The sequence below is a fragment of the Pelobates fuscus genome, chromosome 5 (assembly GCF_036172605.1).
Source record: "Pelobates fuscus isolate aPelFus1 chromosome 5, aPelFus1.pri, whole genome shotgun sequence".
Classification (NCBI taxonomy): Eukaryota; Metazoa; Chordata; class Amphibia; order Anura; family Pelobatidae; genus Pelobates; species Pelobates fuscus.
In genome coordinates, this window is record NC_086321.1 from 225,203,535 (window position 1) to 225,217,949 (window position 14,415).

Genomic DNA, 14,415 nt, shown 5'->3' on the forward strand with positions numbered 1-14,415 from the left:
AGCACTGTAGTCTCCCAGACCACTTCATCTCCATAAAGTGGTCCGGGTGCAGTTGTCACTTTAACCCTGCGATTTAGAAAATTGCATTTAAAAAAAAAAAAAAAGTTTTTAAATGCAATGCTTACATTGCAGGGTTAAACCCACCTTTAGTTATTGTCTTCCTTACAGCTACTAGAGGTAGTTACTCCTCCAGACCAAGTAAAACTCTGCCTGGGAATAAAGTGCTGCTGGCAGCAGTTTTTTATTGGAGGAGTGTGGTGTTTGGCCGTGCATGAGTACCTACAATCCATTGCTTCTTAATGGATCTTGGATGAGATCTCAAAGGCAGAACGGGCGTCTGTAGTAGAGGAGTCCCGGCACTGGAAATGAGGTGAGTAATTTTCATTTTACTTACTTTTTTAAAGGCAAAGAGGAGTTGATATAAGGGAACCGATTGTCCCAAAGTAATGATTGTATATATTGTGGGTCTTTGGATTCCTCAAACTCCTCAACACACACTTCCTTAATGCACAAAAAACACAATAGTAAAAAAGAATCAAAAGCATTGATTTTGGCGCTACCATGGAGGTTTAAAAAACACGCTCAGCACAGTACAACACCAGATCCTGCTGTCTATTCCCCCGAGGAAGTTTGTGTATTTACAGACAAAATGCATAGGATTATATTTTATTATCACTGTGTTTTCATTTGTGCTGTAAGGAAATGTCTGCTGGGGACTTTGTGGAATCCAAGGACCCACTTTATACCATCTTTGAACGATAAGCTTTCATTCTGTTTTTATCTTGTGTAAGTTGATATTCACTGTTAGTGGAGCATTTGGTCACACGTGGTTCTGCAGTATGTTAAATTCTCATCAAGCTGTACTTACGTATGAGAAAAATAAGACAAAAAGAAAGATATGGCTGGTTGTTATGCCAAAGTGGATAGTAGCACTTCTTCCTTTTTCACATTTTCAAAGTATAGTACTCGAGTATGGTTTCCTATATGTAAATAGGACGACTATTGTCACAAGAAAAAGGATAGCAATTTGTTGTGTGAAGCGGGAAGGATGTGTGAGTAGGCAGCTAGGATTTACACCTCTCTCATCGCAAGCAGCATGATTATATAGCCACCTGTTCTCACCTTAAGGCCAGATTCTCTGGCTCCTTAAGACTACAGCAGGTCTAGACCTTTAAGCTATGTTTCGGCCACATGCTTTCCTTGATCATTTGATTGTTCACTTTGAAGTAAAGTTCTCTGTTCTTCTGTTATTTAAGTTATAATACTTTAAGTAGTAATTTATTTGCTTATTCTTAGAAAACTTAAATGTTGTGGTATTTCCAAAATAACTCCACTATTTGTCTGTATTGTGATAACAAAGTAAAGCAGCCATGTTGGGCTATATAACCTCATAACTGTTAGAATAAACAGACCATTTTAGTACCATTAAATTGGGTAATCATAACAACCCCTGAATGTTGGGCTAAGGTAACCCCCCCCGACGTACTTGAAAACCAGAGTGAATGTACCTTTCCTGGTTAAATACTTTGTTATTATTATTTTAATTCCATTCCTATGACAACATAGGTGTTATCATACTCTTTAAAGTTGGTATTTTGTCCTGTCATAGCAAGTGTATATGGTGGTGATGAAAAATACCTCAAGTGGTGAACTTCATATCTCAGGCTAAAACGTGATTGCAAGTTTCATTTAGAGGAGCTGAAGTAAGTTTATCCTGTTTTTTTTTGTTTTTGTTTTTTTTTTTAGTCCCAGTTGAAATAATGACATAATCTTTTCTCTCTTGACTGTGTAACATCCTCCTTAATTTGTTGGCATGTGTCCTCTTCACGCTATCTTAAACACTAAGCCTCAAAATATATCAAGATTTTCTCATGGTCTTTTTGACCCTGGCTTGGTATTTTAATTACAGGCACTTCATGTATACCCTTTGAGTATTTTACTACACACAGGGCTAAATTTACCCTCCGAGCTTCTGTGTGTTTGTTTGTGTATGTGTATTGTGCGACTTGTTTGGGATATGATTGAATGGTGAATGTGACTAGGTAGTTGGCTGGATGATAAGTGGGGTAGGGCTGGGAGAGTGTGCACGCATGTGGAGGCTGTTTATAGTGTTGGTGTTGCATTTATGGGGTAAGGTTGTTTGTGGTGGTGAATATTAGTGGAGGGAGGCTGCATGAAAGGGTTTGTGTGAGGGAGGCTACTTGTTGTGTGGCATGTGAGTGTAGGCTACTTGGGGTGTTGCATGTTTCTGGGGATGCTGTTTGTGGAGTTGTGTGCTTGATTGGGGATGCTGTTTATGGTTGTGTGTGTGTCTACTTGTAGTGTGTGCCGGGGAGATGCTGCATGTGGTTGTGGGGTAACGGTTGCTTGTAGGATTGCATGTGTGAGAGGAAGGCTTTTATGGGGTTGTGTGTGTGTGAATGTTGCTGTTTGTGATGTATGTGTATGCATGTAAATAGGGGCTCTATGTGGATAGGGCGTTAGTGAGGTGAGGTAGTGGCTGTAGTGGGAAGGATATTCCCTGGGGGGGCTATATTGGGGAAAAAAATAAGTAACAATTATAAAATATATAATCTAAAGTTTAGATGATGACCCCATTTAACATCCTTCCTCTGTTACTAACTCAGATAATATTCCACCTCACTATAACCTTATTCTAGTGGTTATGGTGATTGGAGTATTCCTTTCACTGGATGTTGCAGACCTATCTAAAATTATACCTGTGCTCATATTATTTCTCAGTTGTGGGCATATACAAACCTATAATTGCATTCACATATGCAAACTGGATAGATCAGTCCTATATAAAACGACCGTCACATGATGTTTTTAAAAGTTATGCTACCCTAGGTCTAGCCAAGTTTATTTACACTTCCTCCCTGATGCAATATGCAGTGTAATCAATATGCTACAAAATATCGTGAACTGAAATAACAGTAGCTGTTTTGGAGATATTTTACATCTCAATTACAACAGCTTAGCTACTTTAGCCTCTTTTTTGCAATTTGGATTTTAGTTTTCTACAATTGGTTAGTTTGTAACCCAGTATATCACACCATTACATATAGGTATTTAATATAATTAATTCAAGGGATCTACCAATATTGATTTTTTTTTTTTAGAGCTGATACTGATATTCTGTATTCTGTTTTGGAAACATGATTATTATTTAATTTTTTTTATTGCAAATCTTTTTTATTATTATTACGGGGTAAATGCACAAAATATACATGCCAGTCAGATTTGTTTTAAGTTTTCAGGAATATTTGTTTGTGTGTAGTGGATGCAGTGTGTGTAAAGATGTGCGGTAGGAACTCCTCCCCCTGTCTTAGTGCGCTTCCCCCTCCCCCCCAATTCACCTTAATGTTCCTCTCCCTTCTCTTTTAGTGGTCCCCCCTCTACCCCAGTGTTCCTTTTCCCTTCCCTGTACCTTAGTGCCCTCCCTTTATGTTCTTCTCTTTCCCCCCCCTCCCCTGTCCCATAGTGTTCTTTCTCCCCCTCCCTAGTGTGCTTTCCTTCCCCCCGTCCTATAGTGTTTTGTTCTTCTCCCCCCCTCCCCATCCTATAGTGTTCTTTCCTCCCCCCATCCCCAGCCCCATAATGTTCTTTCCTTCTCTCCCCCCTACAGGAAACATAAGTTCCTGTACTGCGGTGGGCACTGCTCCGCTCGGCCACGCTACAGAGTGCTCAGCAGGAGGGATCGCTGTGCACCCACCTCCTGCCGGTCACTCTATTCTAGAAACCCCTGGGCCGGTGCGCCCTAAGGCGGCCGCTTGTACCGCCTTATGGACACGCCAGCCCACCTCATTATCGGTATTACTGGTGATTATCGTCCGATACCGATACTTACAAAAAATCTGAATATAGCCGGATAATATTGGCAAAACCGATAATTGGTCGATCCCTACTTAATTCTAGGAGTGTGAATGTGTTTGTGTGTGTCTGATGCATGTTCATATGTGATACACATGATGCAATGTAGTTTTTAAGGCATTTAAATTATACAATATAATGTGTATATTGTGAGCCATATCCGTGTATTTATATACATGTATGATGTACACTGATCAGCCACAACATTGAAACCTGCCTAATATCGAGTAGGTCCCCCTTGTGCTGCCAAAACAGCTCTGATGCATCAAGGCATGGACTACGCAAGACTTCTGAATGTGTCCAGTGGATTTCTCTTCACCAGTCTCTATTTCCAATTTCTTTAACTCTGGTCTTTTCTTATCGGTCTCTCAAAATCTTTTACTTACTCCCATATACACTGCATGATACTGGGAGATCTGTATCCCCATCCTCCCTGCAATCTCCAGCAGCATGCCCATACCAGCTTCATACCTATAAGCGCTCTGACTGCAAAGACATCCCCTGACGAAATCAGAGACAAGCCATAAGCTCACTTACTGCTCAATCAGGAGTAGAGGGAAGAGAAGGCCTCAAAGTTGACAGGTTAATCAGTAGTCTGGGCCTGGAGCTTGAACTCCACCCACCCTGTGTTAACATGGCTCTATTACCATCTGGTGTCTTTGCAGAGGATGCACCACTTTTTTTTTTTTTTTTTTTTAATCAAAACGTAGGGAAAATACTAAGAAAAAGTGGGGACTTTGTCTTTGTATATCTTTTGACTTGGTTTCTCTGAAATCCCAACACCATTGGAAGAGTCATGAAGATCTTATCTTTCAAAAATACTAAATTATTGAGGAGGGTTATGGTGCTGCTTAAATTACCCTGAAGAGTTTTGGAACACCATAAAACACTTTAAATTAAAAAAAAAAAAAAAAAAGGTGTTCAGCTAGACTGTTCTTTAGTTTGTTTTCCTTTTTTTCTGTCTATAACAGTGAAGGATATTTTTTTTTTTACTATAGTGGTTTGTTAAAAAGAGGAATATAATTTATTTAAACTGAAATGTTATCCAAAAAAATAGTTCATACTTTGTTGCTTCTTTGTTTGTGGTATGTTGCTATGACATATTTAACAGTCAAATAACAAATACATTTATTTAGTATTGTATGATGACATAGTGTGCCAGTTACGGCCTACCTAGGCCCGTGATTGTATATGTTTTACCATCTGGCTGATACTGGAACATAAACAATGTTACTCCCTTATCTCTAACTTCCCTGATAAATCATAAACTTGGAGCTGTGCAGTATTACAGTATATGCTGAATTTGTCATATCTTTGTCTGTTTGGGTTTTTGGAATATTTTTACATGAGATAAGACCATTCTGCCCTAGGGTAGGTGTCAAGTAAACCTACCACCAACAGAAAAACAGAATTGTGACTCTAGCACTTGTTTTGCTTTGCACAGCACTTCTGAAGATATTATCTGCTACCTTTTGAGTGTGATTTATGTAATATAATGTCCCTGAGACTATCATTGCCATTAACGTCTCCCCCTATTTGATATTTTTGTGAGAAAGTTGGCTGAAAATTCCTGAATGGTTAAACTGCCTAATTTACATATTTGTATAAAAAGACTGTTGCAAGCTGAATGTTTTTCATTTTGGTGTCTTGGTTCTTGTGGTCATGGTGTGTGACATTGTCTGTAGATCTGTGGTTAGAGAGTCTGATTACATGGACCATGAGCTGGAAAGCGTCTTGGCAGAGGAAATAATACCTGCCTGGAAGTAGGATTGGACAGATTGGATAGTACCTGCCTGAAAAAAAGACTGACAAATTGCTGCAAAAGTCCCAGGACAGTCCCTGTTATCAGAACAGAAAAGACGAGCAACATAGCAGTACAAGTTTGGATCCCTGTTCCCGTTTCTGTGTATTTCAAAATATCTTACTTGAAGGGATCAGGGTTTGGACTCACAGGTAAATAACATGTAGGAATTTTAATGCAACTCACTGACAGTTTTAGCTGGACCTATGCTTGTAAGCAAGACTTTAACCCCTTAAGGACACATGACATGTGTGACATGTCATGATTCCCTTTTATTCCAGAAGTTTGGTCCTTAAGGAGTTAATAATGTGGGTAAGAAAAATAATTGCTGTTACAAGTCATCTACATCATTTGCATAGCTTACACTTGATGTTGTTTGGAGTAGTGTTCCAACACCTGTGCATCTTGGTCACACAGACTTTAATCTATGCAATGGATTATGGCATTGACTTTCTTGCATATGTGCAACTCCTCTGGAAAGTTGTGTCCTGTGTTGAATGTGGTGTGTTTTTGATACTGGTTTAACTGGTCTTCTAATTCATGACCGTGATGGGCTAATGAGGGCAGGCTGAATGTAATTTATGGCATCACTTTACCGGTCTACCTGTCTTAACATTCTAACCAATAGCTTTTGTTACACTTTATATCACTATAATTTTATTACATTACATATTTGGGTTACGTACAAATAATAACCTAAAATGTTATTAACTATTTTATTTGAAATAAAAAATCTGAAAATTAAAATGTGAAATAGTATTTTTAGTTTAATACATTTTTTTAACCCCTTAAGGACACAGGACATGTGTGACATGTCATAATTCCCTTTTATTCCAGAAGTTTGGTCCTTAAGGGGTTAAAGGGCTTTCCATTTGTCATATCATGTGGTATAAGCAAGAACAAATCATTGAATTCTAATCTGCCTCATAATGTGAAAATGGTCCGGGCTGGACTTCTAAAGAATTTTAGAATAATGTCTAAAAGTAGATCATTCGGTGGGATCATTGATTTATGTGTTTATTGCACCATATTCAGCACTCTGCTGTGGAATTACTTGAAGCAGTAGCAGGCAGGCACCATACTTCTGTTGTAATAAATAAATCAAATTGTATATTTAATCTTTGCAGAATGTCTTAACAGATCTAAACAAATTTAAAATGACAGAGAGAAGATTTTAAATATTAACAATTTCCCACCTACTGTTTTCCTTTAAATTGTCTCCAATGGATACAGTAATGAGAGCCAAAGATTTGTATGTATCATGTATTTAGACCATAGACACAGACACTGGGCAGCTGTTTCTCACACTACATGCAGAATAACCTGCCACTTTAGTCATGCTGTAATCAGCAGTTTTCACAAACTGACAGTGTCATTGAGAAAAGCTCTGAGGGACAGGAAGGTGTATTCTGTGAAAGTGTCACGTACAGTGCTGCCTAATCACCTTCACAGTTCGTGTCACACTACCCAGTTAATAAACAACCAAAGAGAATGAAGGATGTCGAGGCTGTAATGGCTTGGACATTTTAAAGTGTTCACATGCAGAAGAGAAATACTAGAGAAGAAATGTCCTGTATGTCCACCAGCTGTTGGAAGAAACCGACTTCCTGAGCCAGAAAGAAAGTTACCTTTTCGTTCCAACTACATGTTAGGTGGATGACAGGAGGTAAATACATTGACTCTCCATTTACTTGGGTGTCTGTCATCATCTCTGAATAGGCCAGAGAGATTTGGATGTGGGATGCCTGTCAGCTATACTTAGAAGCAAACTTTTCTAGCCAGCTGACTTCACTGTATTTAAGATCTTCTTGTGAGGTGTCGTTCTGGAATCATATGCCACCTGACTGCTAATGCACTTTTTCTTGTACGTATCAAATAGACCTGTTGGCTGCAGGTAAGGGTTTGTTTTATTTCAAGCTGAAAATGTTCCGTTGCAGCGATTGATGGTGACTTTACAGTATAATATTGTTGTTCTAAAGCAGCTTACAGTTTCAGCACAAATGGATCTGCATGCAACTACTATCTAATATTGCAGCTGCGATTTGTATAATCTGCTCATTCATTGATAGCATAGAAATGCTCAGTATACGTTGTATTTCCAAAGTATACAGGTAGGAATAATTACGGTGTTTAATTGTTTCTGGTAACATTTGCTAGAATGCAATTAGGCCGTGTTACTGTGGTTCCCACATGTCCCTGTATGGTGATAAGTGACAGAGAATTTGTTAAATGTACTCCTACACCCATAAGTACAAAACAATACGAGTTTTCTAAATGTAACAATGTGTAAAAAATGTTTATCCTGCTGTTTTATATAGGTGCAGATAGCGTTCATGTATTAACACGCAGTATATGACATGATATTTTAGTATGCATTGATGGTAGGTATTTAACGGCTGGGTTCTGATAGCATTAACGAAAACTAGTAGAACCTGTTCTCTATTTATATTTGTTTGAAAACTTGGAATTAAAGGAACAATATCTCACTGTAGTCTGGGTGCAGTGGTCCTTCTAGTTTTACCCCTTCAATGTAAAACATTTTGTAAAAACTACAATGTTTATATTGCAGGGTTAAATCCACCTCTAGTAGCTTTCTTCCATCTATGATTCTTTGCGTTTTATATTTTTGCACAACTTTTTAGCAATGAGCATTTGAGCATGGCCCTCTGCAACTCAAGAGGCTGTAAAGCCATCTGTATAACGATATATCCTGCAGAAAACCATTTTATAAATACAACCATTATATACGCTAATAAACTGGTCAATGCAATCAAAATACTTTGGGTTATCTACAAATCAAAGATTTGTCAAAAATGTAGCAATGGTGGGAGCCTCCATTGTTACATCATGCTATATTCCATCAGCAGCCGTCTGATGGGAACAGACATCTGCTCTGTGGCATCTTCTTGCAGGTATGTTGGGACCTGCCATAGACCTGGCAGATAAAGCCGTGTTTGTATTATTCTAAATGTTCTGAAATCAATTAGGTTATTTTACATTACGGCTTAACATAGATTAAAACCATTTGACACGCTAAACACACCATAATAAATAAGTTTGCACTCGTATCACAAGCGGAAACTTATGCTTCCCCCCCCTCCCAATTCAACCCATTATACAATCCGTGGCTAGGCACCCTCATAGTTTCTCCTATCGATCGTTTTGCAAAAACTTGGATTGGAACTTTCATTAAAGGAACACTATAGTGACAGGAATTTAAAAAAATATATAGTTTTAAAAGCACAGTGTAGAACACCCCCCTTCTCACTCTTTCTTTAATTTAAAAAGGTGTAAAACTCGCATTTTTTTCCAATGCCTCCTTAGCTGAGATCACTAAATTTGACAATCTCAGCCAATCCAATGCTTTTCTGTAGAAAAGAATTGGGAGGCTATTGTGCATGTGCTGCAAAACCGGTTAGTATCTTCTGATAGAGATGTATTGAATCATTGTATCTCTGTGGGGAGCACTAAGTGCAATGCTGTACATTGTGCAGCACTGACCCATGAAGCACCTCTAGAGGCCATCTGACTGACTGCTACTAGAAGTGTTTCTATGATGTGATGTAAACACTGCCTTTTCATACATACATACATACATACATACATACATATACACACAGACACAAACAGCTACATTAAGCTGTATTTGTTCTGGTGACTATATAGTATAGTGTCCCTTTAAGCTGATAACATCTACTGCACAGATGTTGTCCACTTTTGAAGCATCTTCATCTTATGTGAGAAATGGAACTGGCACTGTATGCTGAACTACCTCTTCATAAACATTTACTAGTCATCTATATGTAGGGGAAATGTTGGCAACTCTAGCCTGTAATGCCCCTGTGATGTTGCCCAAATACCATCTTGCATTGAACAAAAGTGGCTTATTCAATAAATAGCACCCTCTTATGGAATCATTTTGTGCACCTTGCAGTCCTATGAATGTTGTGGCATTTACATTTCAATCCTTTCCAGATATCATCTTCAAGAGTTCTGAGAGAGAAATGTGTCTATAAGGTACCTTGTCATGTCCATCACTATGTTAAAGGTATAAATTAAGCACCCTAATTACTAAACTTCATGGATATAGATATAAAGAGTTTGTGAATTTCCTTATTTTCTTGTCCAACTTTGGGTAGAAATAGTGAGGACAGAGCTGTGGTATGGGTTAACCTCAATGGGATCAAATTATTTTACATTGTTACCAATAGACCCTTTGCATAATTATCACTACAGTGTGCTGAAGGCAACACAATGCTTCAGGGTCCTGTCCTGATTTAGTTCCCTAGTGTCGCTCATCAGGGTACACCAGGAAACTGTCCTCGGGCAGCACAACACAGGCACATGATTCTAGACAGGCCCTTCAACCCTTTAGTGACCCCCCTTTTCCGTTCAGGCCCATTCATTATGGACATCACCATTGACATACCTGCATAATTCATAATGTTGGGGTATGCAACTGTACTGGCTATGATGCTTATAATGTCCCTTTATCTCAAACATCCAAACAGCAAATCATGGGCTGGAACTGAATATACAAATACAGATATCATATAGACATGGTCAAAAAGTTTCATTCTTGTTCAGCCAAACATAACATGCTATTATGTCATTACACTATATTGCCTTATTTTGCAGATATCCTAAATGTATATATACTTTTGTTTTGAGGACTTAGAGGAATCCTTGGTACATATCTACATTTTTAGCAAGGGTAATTTCTATTTCCATTTTTAGGTACACTCCAGGCACCCAGCCCACTTCTGCCTATTGGAGTGGTCTGGGTGCCAACTCCCACTACCCTTAACCCTGCAAGTGTAATTATTGCAGTTTTTATAAACTGCAATATTTACCTTGCAGAGTTAAGTCCTCCTCTAGTGGCTGTCTATCAGACAGCCACTAGAGGGACTTCTGGCTTGTTAAAACCTGAAAAGTGTTTTAAACGACGCTGCACGTTCTCACACTATGCATGAGGACCTCCAGCATTGCCGGAATCCCAATAGGAAAGCATAATGCTTTCCTATGGGGAGGTCTAATGCCCGCACGCGCGGACATTGCCCCGCATGCGCGTTAGGTCTCCCCGGTCGGCTGACTTCAGCGGGGGAGGATCATGGGCGGAGCCTGGCCCAGCACCGAGGGGTTTTAACTCCTTCAGCACAGCAACATGGGATGAGGGTGGGAGGGAGGCGGGCACTGCAGGATTCTGTAGTGCCAGGAAAACAGATGTTTGGACTGGAGAGTCCATTTAAGCTTGTCGATTGTTTTGCACTGCACTTTATAGGTGAATGTCTATCTGATCCTTTCATAGGAATCTTGTAACAAAAATAAATAAAATCTACCTCTATAGTTGAAAGAATCTGTTACTGAGGGAGATCAAAGGAGAATGACCAGACTTCGCTAACAGCAGTGTGTGTAGAAAGACCACATTTCTCAATGCAATACACATCAAAAATTTAAGCAGGTGGTCTACACCAGCAAAAGATCATGAATAGACTTGAGTAGAACACTGGTTCTACTCAAGTCAGATACCGGTAATTGCAATTTGTTCCAAATTTGGTTTGACAGGCAATATTTCCCCACCATCTCCGTTATTTTCTCTTGTGTCCAGATTCCAGGTTGTGTTTAGATTCTAGGAACACCAGATAGTTTCCCCCAATAAACTGTATATCATCATTAAAAAAGCTTGTGCTGCAAAAGTTTTGTACACATATTAGAACCCGGCAGCACATTACATATTGGCCGTCCTTCGTTACATGTACTCTGAGATGACATGTCCCTTTTATTGTAACCAGTGTTACAAACAAGACGATGAGCCTAAGGTGGACATGTGATTATCAAAACTGGATAACTGGAAAGCTTATTGTCTAACTTCATTCATTGTATACCCAGCACCCATTGATACCACTTGCTTTTCATCTTAATGCCACATTATATTTCAGCATGTGTATTGCAATGTGCATTGCTACATATGGCAAAATGGATTCTTCCAGCTGTGTTATGCACCATGGGAAAAAAAAACATGTCAAGCTAATAAAAACAACATCCAGCACTTAACTCTTGGGCAGCAGTGGCTATAGTATATAGCGACAAAAGTTTAACAAAAAGCAAAATCCTTGGCCTGTTAACTATATGCATTGAGCTCTGCTAACACCAGTAAGTGATTTCTCCAGTTATGATACTCCCTTAACCTTCCGTAGAAAATGCAGTTCTTTATATAAATTGCTGGAGTTTCTGGGAGTTGTAATTAAGCAGCCAGCTTAAAAAGCAAAGAGTTGAACTAAAACTCACATAAATCTAATTCTTAGCGCAAAATAGGAATAATTGGAGAAAAAAGGGAAAACCTGTAAGTTGGGGGAAGAGTTGCATAAGGGTGGCTAATAAGATAAATAGTATTAAAGGTCTTGGTAAAATCTGACTATATGTTCTTAAGGCATTTAAAAATTGTCAATTTTTTTTTTAAGTTACTTTAAAAAGTTAACGTTTTAAAATGCTCCTCAGTGTACTGCAAAGTGCACATCCACAATTCCAGTCATCACATAGGAACTGCTCAAAAAATATATAGTCCTTATATTATATGGTTTCTGTCAGTTTACAGTGAACCGTTTACTAAACACTACTGTGGTTTACTGTTGAGATAGTTGCAGGCCACCCATGTCCAGTCTGCCGCTTAGCTCTCTGTTGTAGAGAGTGTGCATTCTCTATTTTTTTGTGTGTGTATATTTTGATAAAATTGACATGCACATCCCATCTGCCTGATTAACCGTTCTGGTGTATTGTTGAAAAGCAGCAGCAATTACCGGTATATACAAGCTACTGCTGTTATTACCCACTCTCAGACATGAGTGCAGGCTCAGGGTGCTCCAAGTACTATGTATGCACTTTCCAGCATTGCAAAATAATAATGATGATTCAAATGATCCTTTAATTATTGATTAAAAAAACAAAACAAAACACATGACACAACTAACATTAACCTTACCTACATATTGCTTTGCACTTAACATGTTGGTGTGTGAAGTACCTCTTAGTTAACGTGTTTTCATATCTCTCAATTATCCCTATCCTTACAGGCCCTATCTTGAGCCCAAATCCCTCTGTCCATCTTTTCTAGGAGCTGTGTATTGTTGTTGTATGTGAGTGTATAACAGAATTCAACAGCAATAATACTCGTGTTGTTAAACTACAATAAATGTGTTTAGAAATCAGTCTGTGTGAATAAAATATATTGTTCTTGTCAGGGCTCGAGTCCTGCAGGAACGCGTGGGAACGGCGTTCCTGCACTTTTTTTAGTGCAGGAACGCCGTTCCCGTTTATGTTCCTGCAGGCACTCAAGGAGCGGCAAAAAATGCCGCCCCCAAATGCCCCCCGTGTTCCCCCTGTCATGGGGGGGCCCAAGAGGTGGCCTAATGGCCACCTGAAGGACCCCCCCCTGCCGGCTCTTGTCTCTCCCTGTCAGACGCGGCGAGGGAGCTGTGTCCTCTCTGCTCCCTCTCGCCGCGCCGTTTGCTGATGCTGGGAGCCGGAATATGACGTCATTTCCGGCTCCCGGCATCAGCAGACAGCCCGCGCGGCGAGAGGGAGCAGAGAGGACACAGCTCCCTCGCCGCGTCTGACAGGGAGAGACAAGAGCCGGCCGCACTGAAGCCCCACTGGACCCCAGGGACAGGTCCACGCCAGCTCTCCAGGTAGGGAGGCTGGGTGGACATTTTTAAATTTAAAACAAAATATACAAATTATTTTTGTGTATGTGAGTGTGTGTGTGTGTGTATGTCTGTGAGTGTCTGTGTCTGGTAGTGTGTGTCTGTGTATGTGTCTGGGAGTGTGTCTGTGTGTCTGTGAGTGTATGTGTGTATGTGTCTGTGAGTGTATGTGTCTGGGAGTGTATGTGTCAGGAAAAACTACCATTACTTCCTGAGCCCCTCGATAACCATTATTATGAGCTCTGTGCCAGATGAGGCATGGGTTCTTCATGCCCCCCTCTGGTCCACAGATGATTTGTTTCCCATCAGGAGAGGGAGGCAAGGCAGGTTGGATGAGAATGTTGCAGAGAATAGAGTTAGAAAATACAAAGCTAAATCCGCAACAAATTCTGTTCTTGTGCTCCATTTATTCTGTAAATTCAAATTTGAAGGTATCGCTGTACAGTAATTTATGCAACAAAATTCACAAAATTACTATCTTGCCTTCTTATTTCACATGATTGGAAGCATTTAGTATATGATGATCTTAAGGGCTATTGCACACAAAATACATCACATTCTGTGATGCTCTGCCGCCACTTCACTGAACAAATACTGACTGAATCATCACTTAACATGTCATGAATCATCATTACCATGTGTGTCTGTGAGTGTGTGTGTGTGTGTGTGTCTGTCTGTGAGTGTATGTGTGTGTGTCTGTGAGTGTATGTGTGTGTGTCTGTGAGTGTATGTGTGTGTGTCTGTGAGTGTATGTGTGTGTCTGTGTATGTGTCTGGGAGTGTGTCTGTGTGTATGTGTGTGTGTCTGTGAGTGTATGTGTGTATGTCTGTGAGTGTGTGTATGTGTCTGTGCGTGTATGTGTCTGTGTCTGGTAGTGTGTGTGTCTGTGAGTGTGTGTGTCTGTGAGTGTGTGTGTATGTGTCTGGGAGTGTGTGTATGTGTCGGTGAGTGTATGTGAGTGTGTCTGTGAGTGTGTATGTGAGTGTGTCTGTGAGTGTGTCTGTGAGTGTGTGTGTGTGTGTGTGTGTGTGTGTCTGTGAG

At 39.8% G+C, this 14,415-nt stretch overlaps 1 protein-coding gene across 4 annotated transcripts in view; it reads left to right on the forward strand.

The window, feature by feature from the left end:
- The window catches only part of KANK1 (KN motif and ankyrin repeat domains 1), a 148,075-nt gene that overhangs the window by 39,583 nt on the left and 94,077 nt on the right, over positions 1 to 14,415 (forward strand). Inside the window, exon 1 of one of the 4 annotated variants that reach the window (XM_063455079.1) lies at positions 5,536 to 5,826. The exons of 1 other annotated variant lie outside the window; for it this stretch is intronic. The gene's annotated coding sequence lies outside the window, so the exon portion shown is untranslated. Of the gene's footprint in view, positions 1 to 5,535; positions 5,827 to 7,122; positions 7,341 to 7,364; positions 7,569 to 14,415 lie in introns of those variants that run through there. 2 more of the 4 variants (XM_063455078.1, XM_063455076.1) reach the window with 2 other exon arrangements.